This window comes from Coregonus clupeaformis, chromosome 16 (genome assembly GCF_020615455.1).
Source record: "Coregonus clupeaformis isolate EN_2021a chromosome 16, ASM2061545v1, whole genome shotgun sequence".
In the NCBI taxonomy this organism is placed as follows: Eukaryota; Metazoa; Chordata; class Actinopteri; order Salmoniformes; family Salmonidae; genus Coregonus; species Coregonus clupeaformis.
Window position 1 is genome coordinate 44,313,975 of NC_059207.1, and position 21,557 is coordinate 44,335,531.

The window sequence follows — 21,557 nt, forward strand, 5'->3', positions numbered from 1 at the left end:
ACTACCCCACCTATTTTATTATCAGCATGTTGCGGACGTGCATCTTACATGTGGAAACAAAGATCTGCCTCTGATCCAGATCTATCTTTAGCGTCAGGAACCGTTGAAGATCTCAGTTGTGAATTTCAACATCTCACATGCAGTCACAATGAAAAAAGTCGAATGTTTTTTTGTTTTGCCTGGAATGAGTCTCTATGGTCATCCATCTGTGCATGCAAAGTAAACTAGTGTCTTTCTCACACACCTATGACAACTGATTCCAAGTCACTTCTTTGCAGGTAAATAACTCATTTTATCTCATCTAATGTATAAACTCAAATCATAAGGCTGATGAAATAAATGGAACCTGGCAGGTAGTACATCCTGTCCATTTTGACACATAGTGACGTCTCCGGACATAGGAAAACTCAATTTCTTCTCCATGGTGCCATCCTGGTTTGAGACAAAGTTGAAAGTAGCTTGGGCTTTGCTTGTAATCCGCATAGATCTGCTCAGTTCAGCCTTCACTGAGTAGACAACCTCTCCATGAAGACATTTATAGGATGATGGTCTCTGATGATGGAGGTGAAAAGTACATTTTAGTATATTATGTAGGCAACATTGGGAAAATGTAGACTTTTTCAATATAATCAAATCAAATCAAAAATCAAATTTGATTGGTCACATACACGTGTTTAGCTGATGTTATTGCAGGTGTAGCGAAATGCTTGTGTTTCTAGCTCTGACAGTGCAGTAACATCTAACAAGTAATATCTAACAATTTCACAACATTTACATTTACATTTTAGTCATTTAGCAGACGCTCTTATCCAGAGCGACTTACAGTTAGTGAGTGCATACATTTTCATATACCCAATACACACAAATCTAAGTAAAGCAATGGAATTAAGAATGGCCAGTGGCCAGTCATTTCTAATCTATGTATATAGGCAGCAGCCTCTAATGTGCTAGTGAAGGCTTTTTAACAGTCTGATGGCCTTGAGATTGAAGCTGTTTTTCAGTCTCTCGGTCCCAGCTTTGATGCACCTGTACTGACCTCGCCTTCTGGATGATAGCGAGGTGAACAGGCAGTGGCTCGGGTGGTTGTTGTCCTTGATGATCTTTCTGGCCTTCCTGTGACATCGGGTGCTGTAGGTGTCCTGGAGGGCATGTAGTTTGCACCCGGTGATGCGTTAAGGCAGACTGCACCACCCTCTGGAGAGCCCTGCGGTTGTGGGCGGTGCAGTTGCCATACCAGGCGGTGATACAGCCTGACAGGATGCTCTCAATTGTGCAGAAGAGTTTCACTTTGAATGAATTCAAAGTGAATTATAGGGAGTGAATAGAACTTACTTTGTAGGAATCTGAAAAGAAAAGGGGTAGCCTACTCATGGCGTCCAGGTTCAAAAATGTTTCTGCCTGTAAAAACACACACACACACATCACTGCTCATAAGACATTTTATGCAGAAATATGACATTTACATAAGTATTCAGACCCTTTACTCAGTACTTTGTTGAAGCACCTTTGTCAGCAATTACAGCCTCCAGTCTTCTTGGGTATGACGCTACAAGCTTGGCACACCTGTATTTGGGGAGTTTCTCCCATTCTTCTCTGCAGATCCTCTCAAGCTCTGTCAGGTTGGATGGGGAGCGTTGCTGCACAGCTATTTTCAGGTCTCTCCAGAGATGTTCGATCGGGTTCAAGTCCGTGCTCTGGCTGGTCCACTCAAGGATATTCAGTTGTAGAAACATCTCAAGAACCTTCAATGCTGCATAAATGTTTTGGTACCCTTCCCCAGATCTGTGCCTCGACACAATCCTGTCTCTGAGCTTTACGGACAAATCCTTCAACCTCATGGCTTGATTTTTGCTCTGACATGCACTGTCAACTGTGGGACCTTATATAGACAGGTGCGTGCCTTTCCAAATCATGTCCAATCAATTGAATTTACCACAGGTGGACTCCAATCAAGTTGTAGAAATATCTCAAGAATGATCAATGGAAACAGGATGCACCGGAGCTCAATTTCGAGTCTCATAGCAAAGGGTCTGAATACTTATGTAAATAAGGTATCTGTTTTTTAATACATTTGCTTAAAAATGTCTATAAACCTGTTTTCGCTTTGTCATTATGGGGTATTGTGTGTAGATTGCTGAGTTTTTTATTTATTTATTCTATTTTAGAATAAGTCTGTAATGTAACAAAATATAGAAAAAGTAAAGGGGTCTGAATACTTTCCGAAGGCACTGTAGGCGTTTGACCGTTACTTCCCAGCAAAGAAAATCCTCTTTACCCTCAGCTTTAATCAATAAAGACTGTATTTCGACCTCTTTGGGCATCTCCAAATAGACCTTTCCTGATATGACATCTCCATTTAAAAAAGTATTAGACTCATGTATTGCCTCATTATGACATTGAGAACCAGTTGCGGAGTGGGACCAGAAATCAGCCCTGGCATTTCTAACACACTGGCTACATTTTTTTCCCTTGAGGCCCCCACACCAGCCCATGTTTTTCCTCGAGACCCCCACACCAGCCCAATTTTTACCCTTGAGGCCCCCCATTATTAGCCAGATAATGATCGCAAAAAAGACAAGTCAGACAGGTCCACTGGGCTAAAGATGGACAAGCCCATCAGGCATTTGCTTGAAATTCCAGATGGCCAGTCCGCCCCTCTTTCACTCTGGATAACATTATTGATGCACAATGAGACTATCCTGCCAATGAGTAATTGTAGACTTCTGTATACCTGATGCTCTTATACTGAATGCTACTGTATAGGCTACTTGATGTAATGCTTGCTCTTTGAGAGAAGGAATAAAACACCTGATCCTAATCTACATACAGTGCCTTCAGAAAGTATTCACACCCCTTGATTTTTTCCACATTTTGTTGTGTTACAGCCTGAATTTAAAATGGATTACATTTAGATTTTTTTTTGTCACTGGCCTACACACAATATCCCATAATGCCAAAGTGGAATTATAGTTTTAGACATTTTTTACAAATTAATACAAAATGAAAAGCTGAAATGTCTTGAGTCAATAAGTATTCAACCCCTTTATTATGGCAAGCCTAAATAAGTTTGGAGTAAAAATGTGCTTAACAAGTCACATTATAAGTTGCATGTGTTCACTCTGTATGAAATAATAGTGTTTAACAATTTTTGAATGACTACATCATCTCTGTACCCCACACATACAGATAATTTTAAGGTCTCTCAGTCGAGCAGTGAATTTCAAACACAGATTCAACCACAAAGGTTTTCCAATGCCTCGCAAAGAAGGGCACCTATTGGTATATAAAAAAGCAGACATTGAATATTCCTTTAAGCATGGTGAAGTTATCCTGTTTGCAACAAGGCACTAAAGTAATACTGCTAAAAATTTGGCAAAGCAATTAACTTTTTGTCCTGAATACAAAGTGTTATGTTTGGGGCAAAACCAATACAACACATTACTGAGTACCACTCTGCATATTTTCAAGCATAGTGGTGGCTGCATCATGTTATGGGTATGGTTGTAATCATTAGGGACTGGGTAGTTTGTTTGTATAAAAAATAAACGGAATAGAGCTAAGCACAGGCAAAATCCTAGAAGAAAACCTGGTTCAGTCTGCTTTCCACCAGACACTGGGAGATTAATTCACCATTCAGCATTTAGGACAATAACCTAAAACACAAGGCCAAATATACACTGGAGTTGCTTACCAAGACATTGAATCTCCCTGAGTGGCCGAGTTACAGTTTTGAAAATCTATGGCAAGACATGAAAATGGCTGTTTAGCAATGATGAACAACCAATTTGACAATTTGAAAAATAATAAATGGGCAAATGTTGCACAATCCAGGAGTGGAAAGCTCTTAGAGACTTACCAAAAAAAACTCACAGCTGTAATCGCTGCCAAAGGTGCTTCTACAAAGTATTAACTCAGGGGGTTCATTTGTAAACATTTCTAAAAACATGTTTTCACTTTGTCATTATGGGGTATTGTGTGTAGATGGTTGAGAAAAAAAATGATTGAATTCATTTTGATCTCAGGCTGTAACAAAACAAAATGTGGAATAAGTCAAGGGGTACAACTACTTTCTGAAGGCACTGTAGACTCTAGTAATAACTAATGTGGGGATGAAGATCTGGTTTAACAAGCTCAGTTGCCAAGGTGAACTGTTACCTGTTCTGAGAAAAGAGACACCTGACCTGAGTCACACCCGAGGGACCTACACTGAGTGTACAAAACATTAGGAACACCTGCTCTTTCCATGACATAGACTGACCAGGTGAATCCAGATGAAAGCTATGATCCCTTATTGATGTCATCTGTCAAATCCACTTCAATCAGTGTAGAGACAGGTTAAAGACAGATTTTTAAGCCTTAAGACAATTGAGACATGGATTGTGTATGTGTGCCATTCAGAGGGTGAGTGGGCAAGACAAAATATTTAAGTGAGTTTGAACAGGGTATGGTAGTAGGTGCCAGTCACACCTACTAGTGTTTCGAGAACTGCAACGCTGCTGGGTTTTTCACACTCAACATTTTCTCGTGTGTATCAAGAATGGTCCACCACCCCATAGGACATCCAGCCAACTTGACACAACTGTGGGAAGCATTCGAGTCAACATGTGCCAGCATCCCTGTGGAACGCTTTCGACACCTTGTAGAGTCCATGCTCCAATGAATTGAGGCTGTTCTGAGGGCAAAAGGGGGTGCAGCACAATATTAAGGTTTTCCTAATGTTTTGTATACTCAGTGTATATCTGGTCACAAGACCGTGATTAGCCTGATGATCACTCACTTGTGATTTATAACTCTAGCTGTGATTTTAAAAAATTGCTCCACTCCACAATTAAAATGGATTGGAAAACAAACCACTGTGTATGTGCTCAGGATAGACCTACTGGTTGTAACAATCAGAAGGAAGAGGCTACATGTACCTGCAACCTGATGCTACAGATAAGATGAGCCATGGACATTTTCCATGAAATGAAATAGCCTACTTTTGAAATATTCAAAGGACATCTAATGTAGGACCCAAATGAATACCCACTTGACCAGGGCAGAGATACTGGATATAACAATGGGATTTGTTGTCCACAGAGCGGAACGGCAGCTGTCAAGCTTCCGCCTATTCCTCTCTTTGGATTGGTGATAAATCTCGTTATATGAATACTTTGTTGAATATTCGATGAGGGGTGTTGACGTCAACCACCTGTGTTCAATGGAGAGTGAGATGCTAGCCTCATAAATACGCATAGACTGTCTTGAATTTCAACTCGGACAATTCCGATATAAAACATTGTTTTCTAAAAAGTTGCCGGGATGTCAAGTGCATCACAGTTATATTAGTATACTCGTAACAATCTAAACATTACGAAACTTCTATTAGATCCAATAAGCCTCATGTATGAAAATAGTAATGAATTTATATCTTGACAAAATTCGACACTCATTGCCCCCATATAAAAACTCATAATTTGCTTAATAATGAACGATCTGCTTAACGTGGACAGATTTTTGGGGGAGTAAACCCTCTCGCTTCGCCTCTTCCTGACCAGGGTCAGAGATTTAATGGGGCAATCAGCAGTTGAAACAATAACAAAGCGTTACCCCCGCCCGTTTCTGTAAAAAGCTGATGGATGGGGCTGAATAAATGTAACCACTCAATTTCATAGACAGAGATATGGATGCAATGACTGACCATCCATGATATACAAATTATAATATGCCATTTACAGTTGAAGTCGGAAGTTTACATACACTACCGGTCAAAAGTTTTAGAACACCTACTCATTCATGGGTTTTTCTTTATTTTTACTATTTTCTACATTGTAAAATAATAGTGAAGACATCATAACTATGAAATAAAACATTACATTTACATTTACATTTTAGTCATTTAGCAGACGCTCTTAACCAGAGCGACTTACAGGAGCAATTAGGGTTAAGTGCCTTGCTCAAGGGCACATTTACGTCATTTAGCAGACGCTCTTATCCAGAGCGACTCACCAATTGGTGCGTTCACCCTATAGCCAGTGGGATAACCATTTTACAAAAAAATTTTTGGGGGGGGGGGTAGAAGGATTACTTTATCCTATCCCAGGTATTCCTTAAAGAGGTGGGGTTTCAAATGTCTCCGGAAGGTGGTGAGTGACTCCGCTGTCCTGGCGTCGTGAGGGAGCTTGTTCCACCATTGGGGTGCCAGAGCAGCGAACAGTTTTGACTGGGCTGAGCGGGAACTATGCTTCCGCAGAGGAAGGGGAGCCAGCAGGCCAGAGGTGGATGAACGCAATGCCCTCGTTTGGGTGTAGGGACTGATCAGAGCCCGAAGGTACAGAGGTGCCGTTCCCCTCACTGCTCCATAGGCAAGCACCATGGTCTTGTAGCGGATGCGAGCTTCAACTGGAAGCCAGTGGAGTGTGCGGAGGAGGGGGGTGACGTGAGAGAACTTGGGAAGGTTGAACACCAGACGGGCTGCGGCATTCTGGATGAGTTGTAGGGGTTTAATGGCACAGGCAGGGAGGCCAGCCAACAGCGAGTTGCAGTAGTCCAGACGGGAGATGACAAGTGCCTGGATTAGGACCTGTGCCGCTTCCTGTGTAAGGCAGGGTCGTACTCATAACATAAGTGTTAAACAAATCAAAATATATTTGAGATTTGAGATTCTTCAAATAGCCACCCTTTGCCTTGATGACAGCTTTGCACACTCTTGGCATTCTCTCAACCAGCTTCACCTGGAATGCTTTTTCAACAGTCTTGTAGGAGTTCCCACATATGCTGAGCACTTCTTGGCTGCTATTCCTTCACTCTGCGGTCCGACTCATCCCAAACTATCTCAATTTGGTTGAGGTCGGGGGATTGAGGAGGCCAGGTCATCTAATGCAGCACTCCATCCCTCTCCTTCCTGGTGAAATAGCCCTTACACAGCCTGGAGGTGTGTTGGGTCATTGTCCTGTTGAAAAACAAATGATAGTCCCACTAAGCGCAAACCAGATGGGGTATCGCTGCAGAATGCTGTGGTAGCCATGCTGGTTAAGTGTGCCTTGAATTCTAAATAAATCACAGACAGTGTCACCAGCAAAGCACCCCCACACCATCACACCTCCTCCTCCATGGTTTACGGTGGGAAATAAACATGCGGAGATCATCCGTTCACCCACACCACGTCTCACAAAGACACAGCGGTTGGAACCAAAAATCTCAAATTTGGACTCCAGACCAAAGGACAGATTTCCACCGGTCTAATGTCCACTGCTCGTGTTTCTTGGCCCAAGCAAGTCTCTTCTTCTTATTGGTGTCCTTTATTCGTGGTTTCTTTGCAGCAATTCGACCATGAAGGCCTGATTCACATAGTCTCCTCTGAACAGTTGATGTTGAGATATGTCTGTTACTTGAACTCTGTGAAGCATTTATTTGGGCTGCAATTTATGTGGCTTGTAACTCTAATGAACTTATCCTCTGCAGCAGAGGTAACTCTGGGTACTTCCATTCCTGTGGTGGTCCTCATGAGAGCCAGTTTCCTCAGAGCGCTTGATGTTTTTTGCGACTGCACTTGAAGAAACTTTCAAAGTTCTTGAAATGTTCCGTATTGACTGACCTTCATGTCTTAAAGTAATGACGGACTGTCGTTTCTCTTTGCTTATTTGAGCTGTTCTTGACATAAAATGGACTTGGTCTTTTACCAAATAGGGCTATCTTCTGTATACCTACCTTGTCACAACACAACTGATTGGCTCAAACGCATTAAGAAGGAAATAAATTCCACAAATTAACTTTTAAGAAGACACACCTGTTAATTGAAATGCATTCCAGGTGACTACCACATGAAGCTGGTTGAGAGAATGCCAAGAGTGTGCAAAGTAGTCATCAAGGCAAAGGGTGGCTATTTGAAGAATCTCAAATATAAAATATATTTTGATTTGTTTAACACTTTTTTGGTTACTACATGATTCCATATGTGTTATTTCATAGTTTTGATGTCTTCACTATTATTCTACAATGTAGAAAATAGTACAAATAAAAGAAAAACCCTTGAATGAGTAGGTGTTCTTTGGATTAAAGTGTCTGCTACAGTTGAAGTCGGAAGTTTACATACACCTTACCCAAATACATTTAAACTCAGTTTTTCACAATTCCTGACATTTCATCCTAGTAAAGATTCCCTGTCTTAGGTCAGTTAGGATCACCACTTTATTTTAAGAATGCAAAATGTCAGAATAATAGTAGAGAGAATTATTTATTTCAGCTTTTATTTCTTTAATCACATTCCCAGTGGGTCAGAAGTTTACACACACACTCAATTAGTATTTGGTAGCATTGCTTTTAAATTGTTTAACTTGGGTCAAACGTTTCGGGTAGCCTCACACAAGCTTCCCACAATAAGTTGGGTGAATTTTGGCCCATTCCTCCTGACAGAGCTGGTGTAACTGAGTCAGATTTGTAGGCCTCCTTGCTCGCACACGCTTTTTCAGTTCTGCCCACACATTTTCTATAGGATTGAGGTCAGGGCTTTGTGATGGCCACTCCAATACCTTGACTTTGTTGTCCTTAAGCCATTTTGCCACAACTTTGGAAGTATGCTTGGGGTCATTGTCCATTTGGAAGACCCATTTGCGACCAAGCTTTAACTTCCTGACTGATGTCTTGAGATGTTGCTTCAATATATCCACATATAATTTTCCTTCCTCATGATGCCATGTATTTTGTGACGTGCACCAGTCCCTCCATGTCGTCAAGCAAAGAGGCACTGAGTTTGAAGGTAGGCCTTGAAATACATCCACATGTACACCTCCAATTGACTCAAAATATGACATAATTTTCTGGAATTTCCCAAGCTGTTTAAAGGCACAGTCAACTTAGTGTATGTAAACTTCTGACCCACTGGAATTGTGATACAGTGAATTATAAGTGAAATAATCTGTCTGTAAACAATTGTTGGAAAAATTACTTGTGTCATGCACAAAACTATAATTTGTTAACAAGAAATTTGTGGAGTGGTTGAAAAATGAGTTTTAATGACTCCAACCTAAGTGTATGTAAACTTCCGACTTCAACTGTATACCAGTTAGGCTCAACACCCGTTGTAAAGCAGATTAATGTTATTTGGCCACTTTAGTTGTAATACAAACCTTATCAAAACATATAGGCCTATGAGCTAGGCTACATGAGGTGTGCGACTATGATTTGAAAAAGTCGCAAAAAAAAGCCTGCACTGTTTCTTGCCTTAAGCTGGGCATCATTCACAAGTGATAATATTTCATTCACAAGTGATAGGCTAATATTGTCACCCATCACACTATTCTTGATTTAATCTTGTCTTTACATATACTAAATAATATATGTGTGAAATTTGTTTTGATTTAGAATGGACCATTATCGTGCACCCGTCTGGAAACCGGAGCAGCGGGTAAAATGTCATCTATGCACTTAAATAGCGAATGGAGGACGCTTTTCCCGTGGTTAATTTTCATGCCAGCCAGGTAGGCTATACTCCTGTTGTAAAGAGAAGCAATGTGCTTAATATTAGGAAAGTTGAGAAATAAATATAGTAGGCCTAGCGTATAGAAAGCTGATGGGATCCTCCACTTTTTAAAGAGGCCATTACTCTGTTTTTTCATGCAACTGCATAGCCTATAGAAATGTTGCGCAACATGAGCTCATGGGCTCTCATTAAAGTGTTTGATTAGATTTTCGATTACATTTGAACTGATGTCAGAGTGATTAGAGGGACAATAGAGTGCTGAGTAGAAGGCAGTTAGTGATGTATATTCTTTAATAAATTAGAAGATAGAACTGGGTTAATCACGAACATTGAGTTAGAATTGTTTGTTACTGGGCTAGGAATTGTATTGGGGCATTTCACTGTGTGTGTGTGGGAGAGTAGAGGAAAACTGTCCTAGGGTCAAAGTGCTTGCTCTTACTTAAATCCATGGCTGCCTTTTGTCTCTCTCTTCAAACACAGTGAAGGGAGCGGCACCAGGGTTGAATAGAGTTTGGGCTAGACCTTTGTCTCTTTGGTATCTCCTTGATTGATTACAGCTTGAGGGGGTGAGGTACAGGGGAGCGGGTGATTGGTTGGAGTAATAGTTCAGCCGTCCTCAGGGACAAAGGAAGTGGGCGGAGCAATAAAAGAGCGGGAAAACTGAAGCGGACTAGTTAAGATGGAGAAAGACCTTAAGAGGGTGTGCTCCTCTGCAGACGAGTATCGGCTTTGTTGGAAACTTTAATAAAGTCATTTCTTGGTGCAACAAAAACTCTGTAAGACCTTATTTGTAATAAAGTATGGTGGTTATTTTCCACAACATTAGCAAGTTTGGTAGGCTACTAATGATCATCGGCAGCATCAGAGCTTGGAGAAGCCTAATTACCTTGACTAAACGGTCACGTGTAATTTGACTGCCGTCATTACTCGTGACTGCCAGTGTGGCGGTAATATGGTCACCTTAACAGCCCTATCAGTGGTTTCAAGTTTGTATCCGTACATTTCTTATGACCTGATCATAGCGAAAAAGCAAATACTTTAGCATTTGCTGCTATGTAAGGGTCAGATCAAAAAATATTTTAAATTGTTCCATGTTGAGTTTATATTTTTGTTCAGTATAGATTATGTAAATCTCGACAAACATAAAATACATCCCTCCCTACCTTGTAGGCTTAACCAATATCGAAGACTTCACCAATTGCTGCTGCACAGTTTGGATTGATTGATTTTATTTGTCAATAAATTAAAAAATACATACTGGCTGGCAACGTTCTTATCCCTTGCTTGCTAGTTAGCCAACTACGGCTAATTTACAGTCACGTCAAAAAGTGCAGCCAGAATAACAGCAAAGTAGCTGCATTTGCATTTGTTTAAGCTGTTTTCTAGTGACATTTATTTGGATACACCCATAACAATGAGCTAATGAGGCGTGATTTCGCCTGGCATAGAAAATGTGCTCACTCGTCAGGACACTGTTGTTCAGAGGAGCTAGCCAACAACACAGCTACAGTAACACAATCACTTCAGACTGAAGCTGGAAAGACTGCAAATTAGCTGCATTTCATTGTACCTTTTTTAAATTGACATTTTTTGGTATATATCCATAAAAATGCCAGCTGATTCATGATTTCGACTGGCTGAGAAACGCTGCCTGCCTGTCTGTCTCGTCCCGACTCCCGACACATTCATTACTATGGGACAGCAGGAGATTTTATTTCAATATTGAAACAATGTTGCAAATGTCAGAGAGACAGACAGCAAGGTTTATACAAATCTCCGCTGTTGAAAACTAAATGTTAGTCTAAAAGAAATGTGAGATAATGTCTAGATGCTTTTTAAAGTGGAGATCAAGTTTATAAATTGCCTGTCTGGGTTGATGAGACAGTGGATTGCGCAGTCAGATGGAACATAGTAAATAGGCATTTTAACATAATAGATTTAGCCGGTGGCAACTTGTGGAATAGACACCGTCTGGAATGCGGTTTTAACCAATCAGAATTCAGGATTAGACCCATCCGTTGTATAAGCTATGATAGACAATTTGATCCGCTACAATTTTATTTATTGGCTTTACATTTTTTTAGCGGTCAAAAGCCGCATCTACCGGCTAAGGGAAACACTGGCGCATTTTCCCATCAGAGTTGTGTTGCCATCAAATTGACTTGTTGCAGATAAAAGTCTGTGCGTAAATACGTAGTGCACAGAAAAATTACTTCAGGTTAAATTCCCATGTACTGAATAAAAAAATACAAGTTAAATGGGTTTCCATCGCATTTTCAGCTCTAGGCCTATTGATGGTTTTGCGTAGGTATAGTGAATGTACCCACTCAGGTATTGGCACGTGCACTCTAGCCAACAGCTTGCCGATACAGTGCAGGTATAGTCTACTACATGATGAGATTATCACGGACAAAGGTGCAAGATTATTATTTATTTTGTCAAATGGCAGCCAAGCATCGATCATCATGTCATATTTATTGAAAGGAGCATCAACCTCATCACTGTGCACTTTCACCACCCTGTAAAGTTAATCATAATGTACTTAATCTGTAGCCTAATAAACTGCATGCTTTCCCATGATGTCGTGACATTTTTTATCCAACATTTGGGCTACTTCACTGCATAAATAGGTTTGATGGAAAGCCATTTTGAGGATGCTGGAATAATATTTTGGATGAATGTGTGCATGCCTACAGGAGCCTTTTGAAGTAGCCTAATCAGATTTTAAAAAACATTGTGACTGGTTGTTTATGCCACATATCAAAATGTAAATCATTTGAAGTTAAATTATAAATATTTAGGCTATATTGAAGCCTTAGGTTCTAGGTGCGCGAGGTACAGCTGCTCGGATTGGAGAGATGGCAGAGCGCGTTTTAAGCTTTCCTGAATAACTGGGCCTGCCGGGAGCATATGTGGCCACCTTATTATAGGACAATTTGGGAGAATGATGATCTGCAACAGACAGAGCATTCAGTATCAGAAGTAAGACTAGCCTGCTGTGCCTTTCTAGACCTGTGCCTTTCTAGACCTTATAAACTGTTGAAAGTAGACCCACAACTGATCCAAATCGAATGAAACATTCAAATCACAGGGCTTTTGCACCATTATTACATTTACATTTACATTTTAGTCATTTAGCAGACGCTCTTATCCAGAGCGACTTACAGGAGCAATTAGGGTTAAGTGCCTTGCTCAAGGGCACATTTACGTCATTTAGCAGACGCTCTAGTCCAGAGCGACTCACAAATTGATGCATTCACCCTATAGCCAGTGGGATAACCACTTTACAAATTTTTTTTTGGGGGGGGGGGTAGAAGGATTACTTTATCCTATCCCAGGTATTCCTTAAAGAGGTGGGGTTTCAAATGTCTCCGGAATTTTCACTGCAGCCTAGAGTAGAATTTTGTACTCACTTGAAAACAATAATGCAATTATTCATTGCCTTGTGGTGTTGTAGGCTGCTATATTCTAGGTAGGATACTCCCTAAACAAGATCAATAGGGGAGCTTTTTGAGCTGTGTGTTTCATGTCTTCACTGTTCTTTCATGCGCAATGATGCACCTGGCCTGTCTGCTGCCTATCAGCTATTCCTATTTGTACTTGTCAATTCATATTGAAAATTGATGCAGCTTTAAATGCTTTTATGTGTGGTATGATTGCTAGTTAGCCCATCTGCAACAATCCACCTACCAATATGAATGGTTGATAGATGGCAGGATAGACTTAGACTGGTAGACTATACTGACTGTGGTATAGTAAAAGTTAGCACATGGAAAAGCGTAGTGCATAAGAGAAGTACCAAAACATCTTGATATAGGGGAGGCGCATGCAAGCAGAAAAGGAAATTTGGCTAGGATGGAAAAAATTATATAGTAAAACCTGCAAAAGAGCTAATGTTAACCAGGAAAAAAAATGCACTAACCTCCTCTGTGCCCAATAAAAAACACACACAACCCTCCCCAAAGCAACAAAAAAAAAGTTTGACAACCCTCCCCTATTTTGGGCCACCCTTCCACCCCAGTAAATGTGATCTGTCCCTAAACACATTGCAAATAGGCTCAGGATAACTCATCCTGAAAGAGTTATTGATCCTGTCTGCCCCCCATCTTTTTATGGTGTTTTACAAACAGTAGGCCTACCACATAGATGGGCATTCCTAAAATTACATTTCAGGCGACACTGTAGGCTATACCTCAGTAAGCACGGACCGACGCTGACGCCTTTTGGACGTCTTTTTTTGGTCCTGTCCAAACTTATTTTTTTGGTGTAGTCCAGACTGGCCTTGATGTCCACGGACATTGGATCTTTGTCCGGTCCGGACCAGCCTTGACTTGGCCCAAACATAGACGACTATAAATGACGTCTTTTCAACTTTCATTCACAACCGAAAATGAACCTGATTTCAACGTCTGGAAAATACATATTTTCAACTTTCATTCCGAACCGAAAAGGAACCTGATTTCAAGAACCTAAATTCAAAATACATATTTTTATCATTTTGCTTATTGGGACTATTCTAGTTTTGCGAGGGCAGACATTTTTTTGTCTTGCCTAGGGCAGCGGAACGGCCTGGCCCTGAATATGAGTAGTCTCTAGCCAACTCTCCTGCTATCTCTCTCAGAATGACCTTCTTGATCCAAACCAGTCAGGTTTCAAGACTAGTCATTCAACTGAGACTGCTCTTCTCTGTGTCACGGAGGCTCTCCGCACTGCTAAAGCTAACTCTCTCTCCTCTGCTCTTATCCTTTTAGACCTATCTGCTGCTTTTGATACTGTGAACCATCAGATCCTCCTCTCCACCCTCTCCAAGTTGGGCATCTCCGGCGCTGCTCACTCTTGGATTGCGTCCTACCTGACAGGTCGCTCCTACCAGGTGGCGTGGCGAGAATCTGTCTCCGCACCACGTGCTCTCACCACTGGTGTCCCCCAGGGCTCAGTTCTAGGCCCTCTCCTATTCTCTCTATACACCAAGTCACTTGGCTCTGTCATATCCTCACATGGTCTCTCCTATCATTGCTACACAGACGACACACAATTAATTTTCTCCTTTCCCCCTTCTGATAACCAGGTGGCAAATCGCATCTCTGCATGTCTGGCATACATATCAGTGTGGATGTCGGATCACCACCTCAAGCTGAACCTCGGCAAGACGGAGTTGCTCTTCCTCCCGGGGCAGGACTGCCCACTCCATGATCTCGCCATCACGGTTGACAACTCCATTGTGTCCTCCTCCCAGAGTGCAAAGAACCTTGGCGTGACCCTGGACAACACCCTGTTATTCTCCGCTAACATCAAAGCGGTGACCCGATCCTGCAGGTTCATGCTCTACAACATTCGCAGAGTACGACCCTACCTTACACAGAAAGCGGCACAGGTCCTAATCCAGGCACTTGTCATCTCCCGTCTGGATTACTGCAACTCGCTGTTGGCTGGGCTCCCTGCCTGTGCCATTAAACCCCTACAACTTATCCAGAATGCCGCAGCCCGTCTGGTGTTCAACCTTCCTAAGTTCTCTCATCACCCCGCTCCTCCGCACACTCCATTGTCTTCCAGTTGAAGCTCGCATCTACTACAAAACCATGGTGCTTGCCTATGGAGCTGTGAGGGGAACGGCACCTGCTTACCTTCAGGCTCTGATCAGACCACACCCAAATGAGGGCACTACATTCATCCACCTCTGGCCTGCTAGCCCCCCTACCTCTACGGAAGCACAGTTCCCGCTCAGCCCAGTCAAAGCTATTCGCTGCTCTGGCACCCCAATGGTGGAACAAGCTCCCCCACGATGCCAGGACAGCGGAGTCACTGACCACCTTCCAGAAACACTTGAAACCCTACCTCTTTAAGGAATACCTGGAATAGTATAACAGTAATCCTTCTACATTTACATTACATTTTAGTCATTTAGCAGACGCTCTTATCCAGAGCGACTTACAGTTAGTGAATACATATATATATATTTTTTTTACACTGGCCCCCCCGTGGGAAACTAACCTACAACCCTGGCGTTGCAAACGCCATGCTCTATCAACTGAGCTACATCCCTGCCGGCCATTCCCTCCCCTACCCTGGACGACGCTGGGCCAATTGTGCGCCGCCCATGAGTCTCCCGGTCGCGGCCGGCTGCGACAGAGCCTGGATTCGAACCAGGATCTCTAGTGGCACAGTTAGCACTGCGATGCAGTGCCTTAGACCACTGTGCCACTCAGGAGTTCTACCCCCCACCCCCCCATTAAAAAAAAAAAGTTGAATGCACCAATTTGCTAAATGACTTAAATGTAAATATCAAAAGTCAGTCAAGTGGATTACCTATATCCACATGAGGGAATTATATGAGGATGACATTTAGCTCAATGATATTAGGTTGGCCTAGTGCCCAGGTAGGTTCACATACAGTGGGGGAAAAAAGTATTTAGTCAGCCACCAATTGTGCAAGTTCTCCCACTTAAAAAGATGAGAGAGGCCTGTAATTTTCATCATAGGTACACGTCAACTATGACAGACAAATTGAGAAAAAAAAATCCAGAAAATCACATTGTAGGATTTTTAATGAATTTATTTGCAAATTATGGTGGAAAATAAGTATTTGGTCACCTACAAACAAGCAAGATTTCTGGCTCTCACAGACCTGTAACTTCTTCTTTAAGAGGCTCCTCTGTCCTCCACTCGTTACCTGTATTAATGGCACCTGTTTGAACTTGTTATCAGTATAAAAGACACCTGTCCACAACCTCAAACAGTCACACTCCAAACTCCACTATGGCCAAGACCAAAGAGCTGTCAAAGGACACCAGAAACAAAATTGTAGACCTGCACCAGGCTGGGAAGACTGAATCTGCAATAGGTAAGCAGCCTGGTTTGAAGAAATCAACTGTGGGAGCAATTATTAGGAAATGGAAGACATACAAGACCACTGATAATCTCCCTCGATCTGGGGCTCCACGCAAGATCTCACCCCGTGGGGTCAAAATGATCACAAGAACGGTGAGCAAAAATCCCAGAACCACACGGGGGGACCTAGTGAATGACCTGCAGAGAGCTGGGACCAAAGTAACAAAGCCTACCATCAGTAACACACTACGCCGCCAGGGACTCAAATCCTGCAGTGCCAGACGTGTCCCCCTGCTTAAGCCAGTACATGTCCAGGCCCGTCTGAAGAGTGCATTTGGATGATCCAGAAGAGGATTGGGAGAATGTCATATGGTCAGATGAAACCAAAATAGAACTTTTGGGTAAAAACTCAACTCGTCGTGTTTGGAGGACAAAGAATGCTGAGTTGCATCCAAAGAACACCATACCTACTGTGAAGCATGGGGGTGTAAACATCATGCTTTGGGGCTGTTTTTCTGCAAAGGGACCAGGGCGACTGATCCGTGTAAAGGAAAGAATGAATGGGGCCATGTATCGTGAGATTTTGAGTGAAAACCTCCTTCCATGCAAGGGCATTGAAGATGAAACGTGGCTGGGTCTTTCAGCATGACAATGATCCAAAACACACCGCCCGGGCAACGAAGGAGTGGCTTCGTAAGAAGCATTTCAAGGTCCTGGAGTGGCCTAGCCAGTCTCCAGATCTCAACCCCATAGAAAATCTTTGGAGGGAGTTGAAAGTCCGTGTTGCCCAGCGACAGCCCCAAAACATCACTGCTCTAGAGGAGATCTGCATGGAGGAATGGGCCAAAATACCAGCAACAGTGTGTGAAAACCTTGTGAAGACTTACAGAAAACATTTGACCTGTGTCATTGCCAACAAACGGTATATAACAAAGTATTGAGAAACTTTTGTTATTGACCAAATCCTTAATTTCCACCATAATTTGCAAATAAATTCATAAAAAATCCTACAATGTGGTTTTCTGGATTTTCTTTTCTCATTTTGTTTGTCATAGTTGACGTGTACCTATGATGAAAATTACAGGCCTCTCTCATCTTTTTAAGTGGGAGAACTTGCACAATTGGTGGCTGACTAAATACTTTTTCCCCCCACTGTAGACAATGGGAGGACATGCCCTTACCAGAAGATGTGGTTGGTTGTCATCTCTGTGGCTGGCAAAGTTGAACTCCTTCTCTAACTCCTTGGTTAGATGCCAGGGCCTGTGTATCGCCACCTTCATTGAGTAGATTATACTGCCATGCACCCCATGGAAAGAAGAGGAGAAGTTTCTGAATGAAAATGAGTGCTACAATAAAGGTCAGACCTTGAGTATGCAACAGTGAATAAAGCAAACAACTACTGTACTAGACTTCATACAAACCCTTGTGGAATTTGGCATGTGACCGGGTACACATGGGTTCCTGGTTGAAGTGTGGTGTTAGGGACCACTGAAGGTGGAAAACAAAACAGTTTTAACAATTTAAACACAATACCACAGTTATGATCATAACTCCAATGTGATCACAGATACACGCGCGGGCACGGACACACGGGTGTATCAGAATTCAGATTACTTTGTAGCTAAGTAGCTACCGTTATTTTCTTGCAATACGTATTGAGAGACGTTGAAGAATTCCAGCTTTGCCGAGTGGACTCGTCGATGCCTTCTGCGTCGTCCTCCACCTCCCCTTTGTGTTGTTCACTGTACCTTTGCTTTTCCATTAAATGTCATTGTTATGGAAGTGAGCTTTGTTTCCTTCGAAAGATCAAAGGAAATCTGACCTGTCATGAAGTCTCAACGTTTCTCCAAACATTTTGCACAATTAAAAATATAAATCTAAATTGCTAGAGGCTCTATGTTTTAGTTAATTGTAACATAAATTAAAATGTTGACTTGTGTCACGAAGAAATAGCAACAATTACAGTGGTGGGTGTCGATAGTTTAGATCAAACTGCGCAAGCGCAAAATATGCAGACGGGCGTGTCTTGTGGTTATTGAATGGGAATGTTATCCCGTTCATGTCCCTTCACTCAATCAATTTATATCCAAAAACGTGGAACAAGTGCCGTCCCACGGTTTAGTTAGTTATGGCGATTCGTTGAGTGTAGCATGATTTAGAGATGCGAAAGTAATGAGATGTGGCCAAGTTAATTAAGTTCGATTCACTAACTGCACTGACAATTACAGCCAACTACGAGTACGAATAGCCACAACGTAGCTAGCTAACTCTAACTGTTAACTATAGCTAGCTCAGTTTTTCCATCCTTCAAAACATCATTAATTCCATGGAGAGCAGCCTTTGAGTGAGTATTTTGAGTGAAACTTATGAACTTCACATGCGCTGGTCAATTTCTATTGTCGAGCTACGGTGGTTTGATTTGCTTTGTTTGTGAGAAGTTACAGCTAAGTGACTAACTACTCAAACGTGCACTGAGAAGGCCAAGGTCAAGACACACCTGTCAACGCGATAGCTAACAGATGGCCCTCGCCAGAAAAGCTAGCTACTTCGGCCTGGAGTAGTGTCAACACTAGCCTGGGCAGCGGCTAGTAGGTTTCTAGTGTGAAGCCCACTAGCGGCTGCCTAGGCTATGTCAACACCTGGGCCTTGTTCAGTAGGACACAATGAGAACATTCATTCAGATAGGAATATAACCGACAGACATGCCTTTGACATGTAGAGTAAGGAATCTTGTCAGTACTGCAGATGGAATTTACTTTACATGTCAGAGAGGTGTGTCAGTTCTACAAAATACACTACATGACCAAAAGTATGTGGACACCAGCTCGTCGAACATCTCATTCCAAAATCATGGGCATTAATATGGAGTTGGTCCCCCCTTTGCTGCTATAACAGTCACTTTCCACTAGATGTTGGAACATTGCTGCGGGGACTTGCTTCCATTCCGCCACAAGAACATTCGTGAAGTCAGGCACTGATGTTGGGCAATTAGGCCTGACTCGCAGTCTGCGTTCAAATTAATCCCAAAGGTGTTCGATGGGGTTGAGGTCAGGGCACTGTGCAGGCCAGTCAAGTTCTTCCACACCGATCTCGACAAACCATTTCTGTAAGGACCTCACTTTGTGCACGAGGGCATTGTCATGCTGAAACAGGAAAGGGCCTTCCCCAAACTGTTGCCACAAAGTTGGAAGCACAGAATCGTCTAGAATGTCATTTTATACTGTAGCGTTAAGATTTCCCTTCACTGGAACTAAGGGGCCTAGCCCGAACCATGAAAAACAGCCCCAGACCATTATTCCTCCTCCACAAAACATTACAGTTGGCACTATGCATTGGGGCAGGTAGCGTTCTCCTGGCATCCGCCAAACCCAGATTTGTCCGTTGGACTGCCAGATGGTGAAGCGTGATTCATCACTCCGGAGAACGCGTTTCCACTGCTCCAGAGTCCAATGGCGGCGAGCTTTACACCACTCCAGCCGACACTGCTCGGCCATGGAAACCCATTTCGTGAAGCTCCCGAAGAACAGTTATTGTGCTGACGTTGCTTCCAGAGGCAGTTTGGAACTGTAGTGAGTGTTGCAACCGAGGACAGATTATTTTTATGTGCTACGTGCTTCAGCACTCGACGGTCCCATTCTGTGAGCTTGTGTGGCCTACCACTTCGCGGCTGAGCCATTATTGCACCTAGTCGTTTCCACTTTACAATAACAGCACTTACAATTGGCCGGGACAGCTCTAGCAGGGCAGAAATTTGACAAACTAACTTGTTGGTAAGGTGGCATCCTATGACGGTGCCATGTTGAAAGTCACTGAGCTCTTCAGTAAGGCCATTCTACTGCCAATGTTTGACTATGGAGATTGCATAGCGGTGTGCTCGATTTTATACACCTGTCAGCAACGGGTGTGGCTGAAATAGCTGAATCCACTAATTTGAAGGGTTGTCCACATACTTTTGTATATATAGTGTATTTCCATGTGAATGTTCCACAACAGTGGCCTAATGAACACAATCTGATTTAAATACCAACCTCCCCTCTGATCTTATCGGTTCAGGTGCATTCTCAGACCAACCAGGAGGTGACAGACAGCAGTGTCCAGCTCTAGCCCAGCAGTAATGGCTCCCCCTACCACTGGTGCTGCTTCTCCCAGCCCTCAGGTCAGAGAGAACCCCCCTCCCAGGCAGGGCAGGACTCGCCGGGCCCGTGGAGGAGGAGGAGGAGGCCACAGCCGCCGACGCCTCCTCCGCTTCAGTGTCATGCTAATGACGGTAAGACGCATGGTTACCAGCCACACCAGCCTGGTCAGACGCTTACTCCCCTTCCTGTCCTCCATGTGCTCTAGCCTGGAACGCATCGCCGTGGCAGCGGAGGGGTACACCACCACCAGTACTCCCTCCACCAACACAAACGCTCCCTCTATTGTGTCCTCCTCTGCTCGTGCTGCCTCCACCACCCCAGCCACTGCCAGCCATGCGCTCTCTAACCCACCCAATCCACCCAGGGCACTCTCCACCTCCCAGATCCGCAGTCGTACTCGCACAACCGGCGCCCGTCGATCCCTCATCCGAGCCCGGACCAACCGCAGAATGGGCCTGTCTCGTATCATTGAGAGCCATCTGTCCAGACAAGGCTCCCTCCGTGAGAGGGACAGATGAGAGCACTGAGGAGTGAGGGACTCAGATGGGGTTTCTGTTTTCTATGTTGCCTACCTTGTTTTTGGTGACCTGTTCCTTGGTTTGTTTTAATAAATGCCACCTCTGAATGTAGATGGGTTTTGTTGACCTGCTAGCATTGCTGGCTGCACGTACAGTGTTATCTAAGCCCAGCGATGTTTATTTTTGGTGAAATGTACAGATTCATTACCCTTACAGTACATTTAATTTTCATGTGGGTTCAACGAGGTTCTACTCCAATTTATTTTCCTGGTGATATTGGAAATGATGGTGTTTATATTGTTAACTAAAATCACTGTTTCCCTTAGCCTCATTCATAATTGCAGACTATTCCTCAATGGTTAATGATTTATCATTGTTTAGTCCAGTGAAAGCACTGACTCTGTACTTGCAGTAATAGTATGTACTTCTAAGGCATTGGTTGTTTTTTGGTTGTTATTCGATGCTGTGGCACTGGTTCTTTACAAATTACAGTAGTGCTACTGTGCAAGCCAAGCACTGGCCCTCTAATGGTAATGGTGTTTAATGCAGTGCTACAACACTCATTCTTCTGAGACAGACTCTGACTCCACTCTCATGTAGAAACTGCCCTGTCCT

The 21,557-nt window shown here is 42.9% G+C and overlaps 1 long non-coding RNA gene across 1 annotated transcript; it reads right to left on the minus strand.

The window, feature by feature from the left end:
- Nucleotides 1-1,075: 1,075 nt before the first annotated feature.
- On the minus strand, nucleotides 1,076-18,266 carry LOC121584986. The gene is made up of 4 exons (XR_006003780.1): nucleotides 17,922-18,266; nucleotides 17,710-17,776; nucleotides 17,470-17,581; nucleotides 1,076-1,398 (listed from the first exon to the last, which is right to left on the minus strand). It is a non-coding gene; the product is annotated as an uncharacterized LOC121584986 (long non-coding RNA).
- Between the last annotated feature and the right edge of the window lie 3,291 nt (nucleotides 18,267-21,557).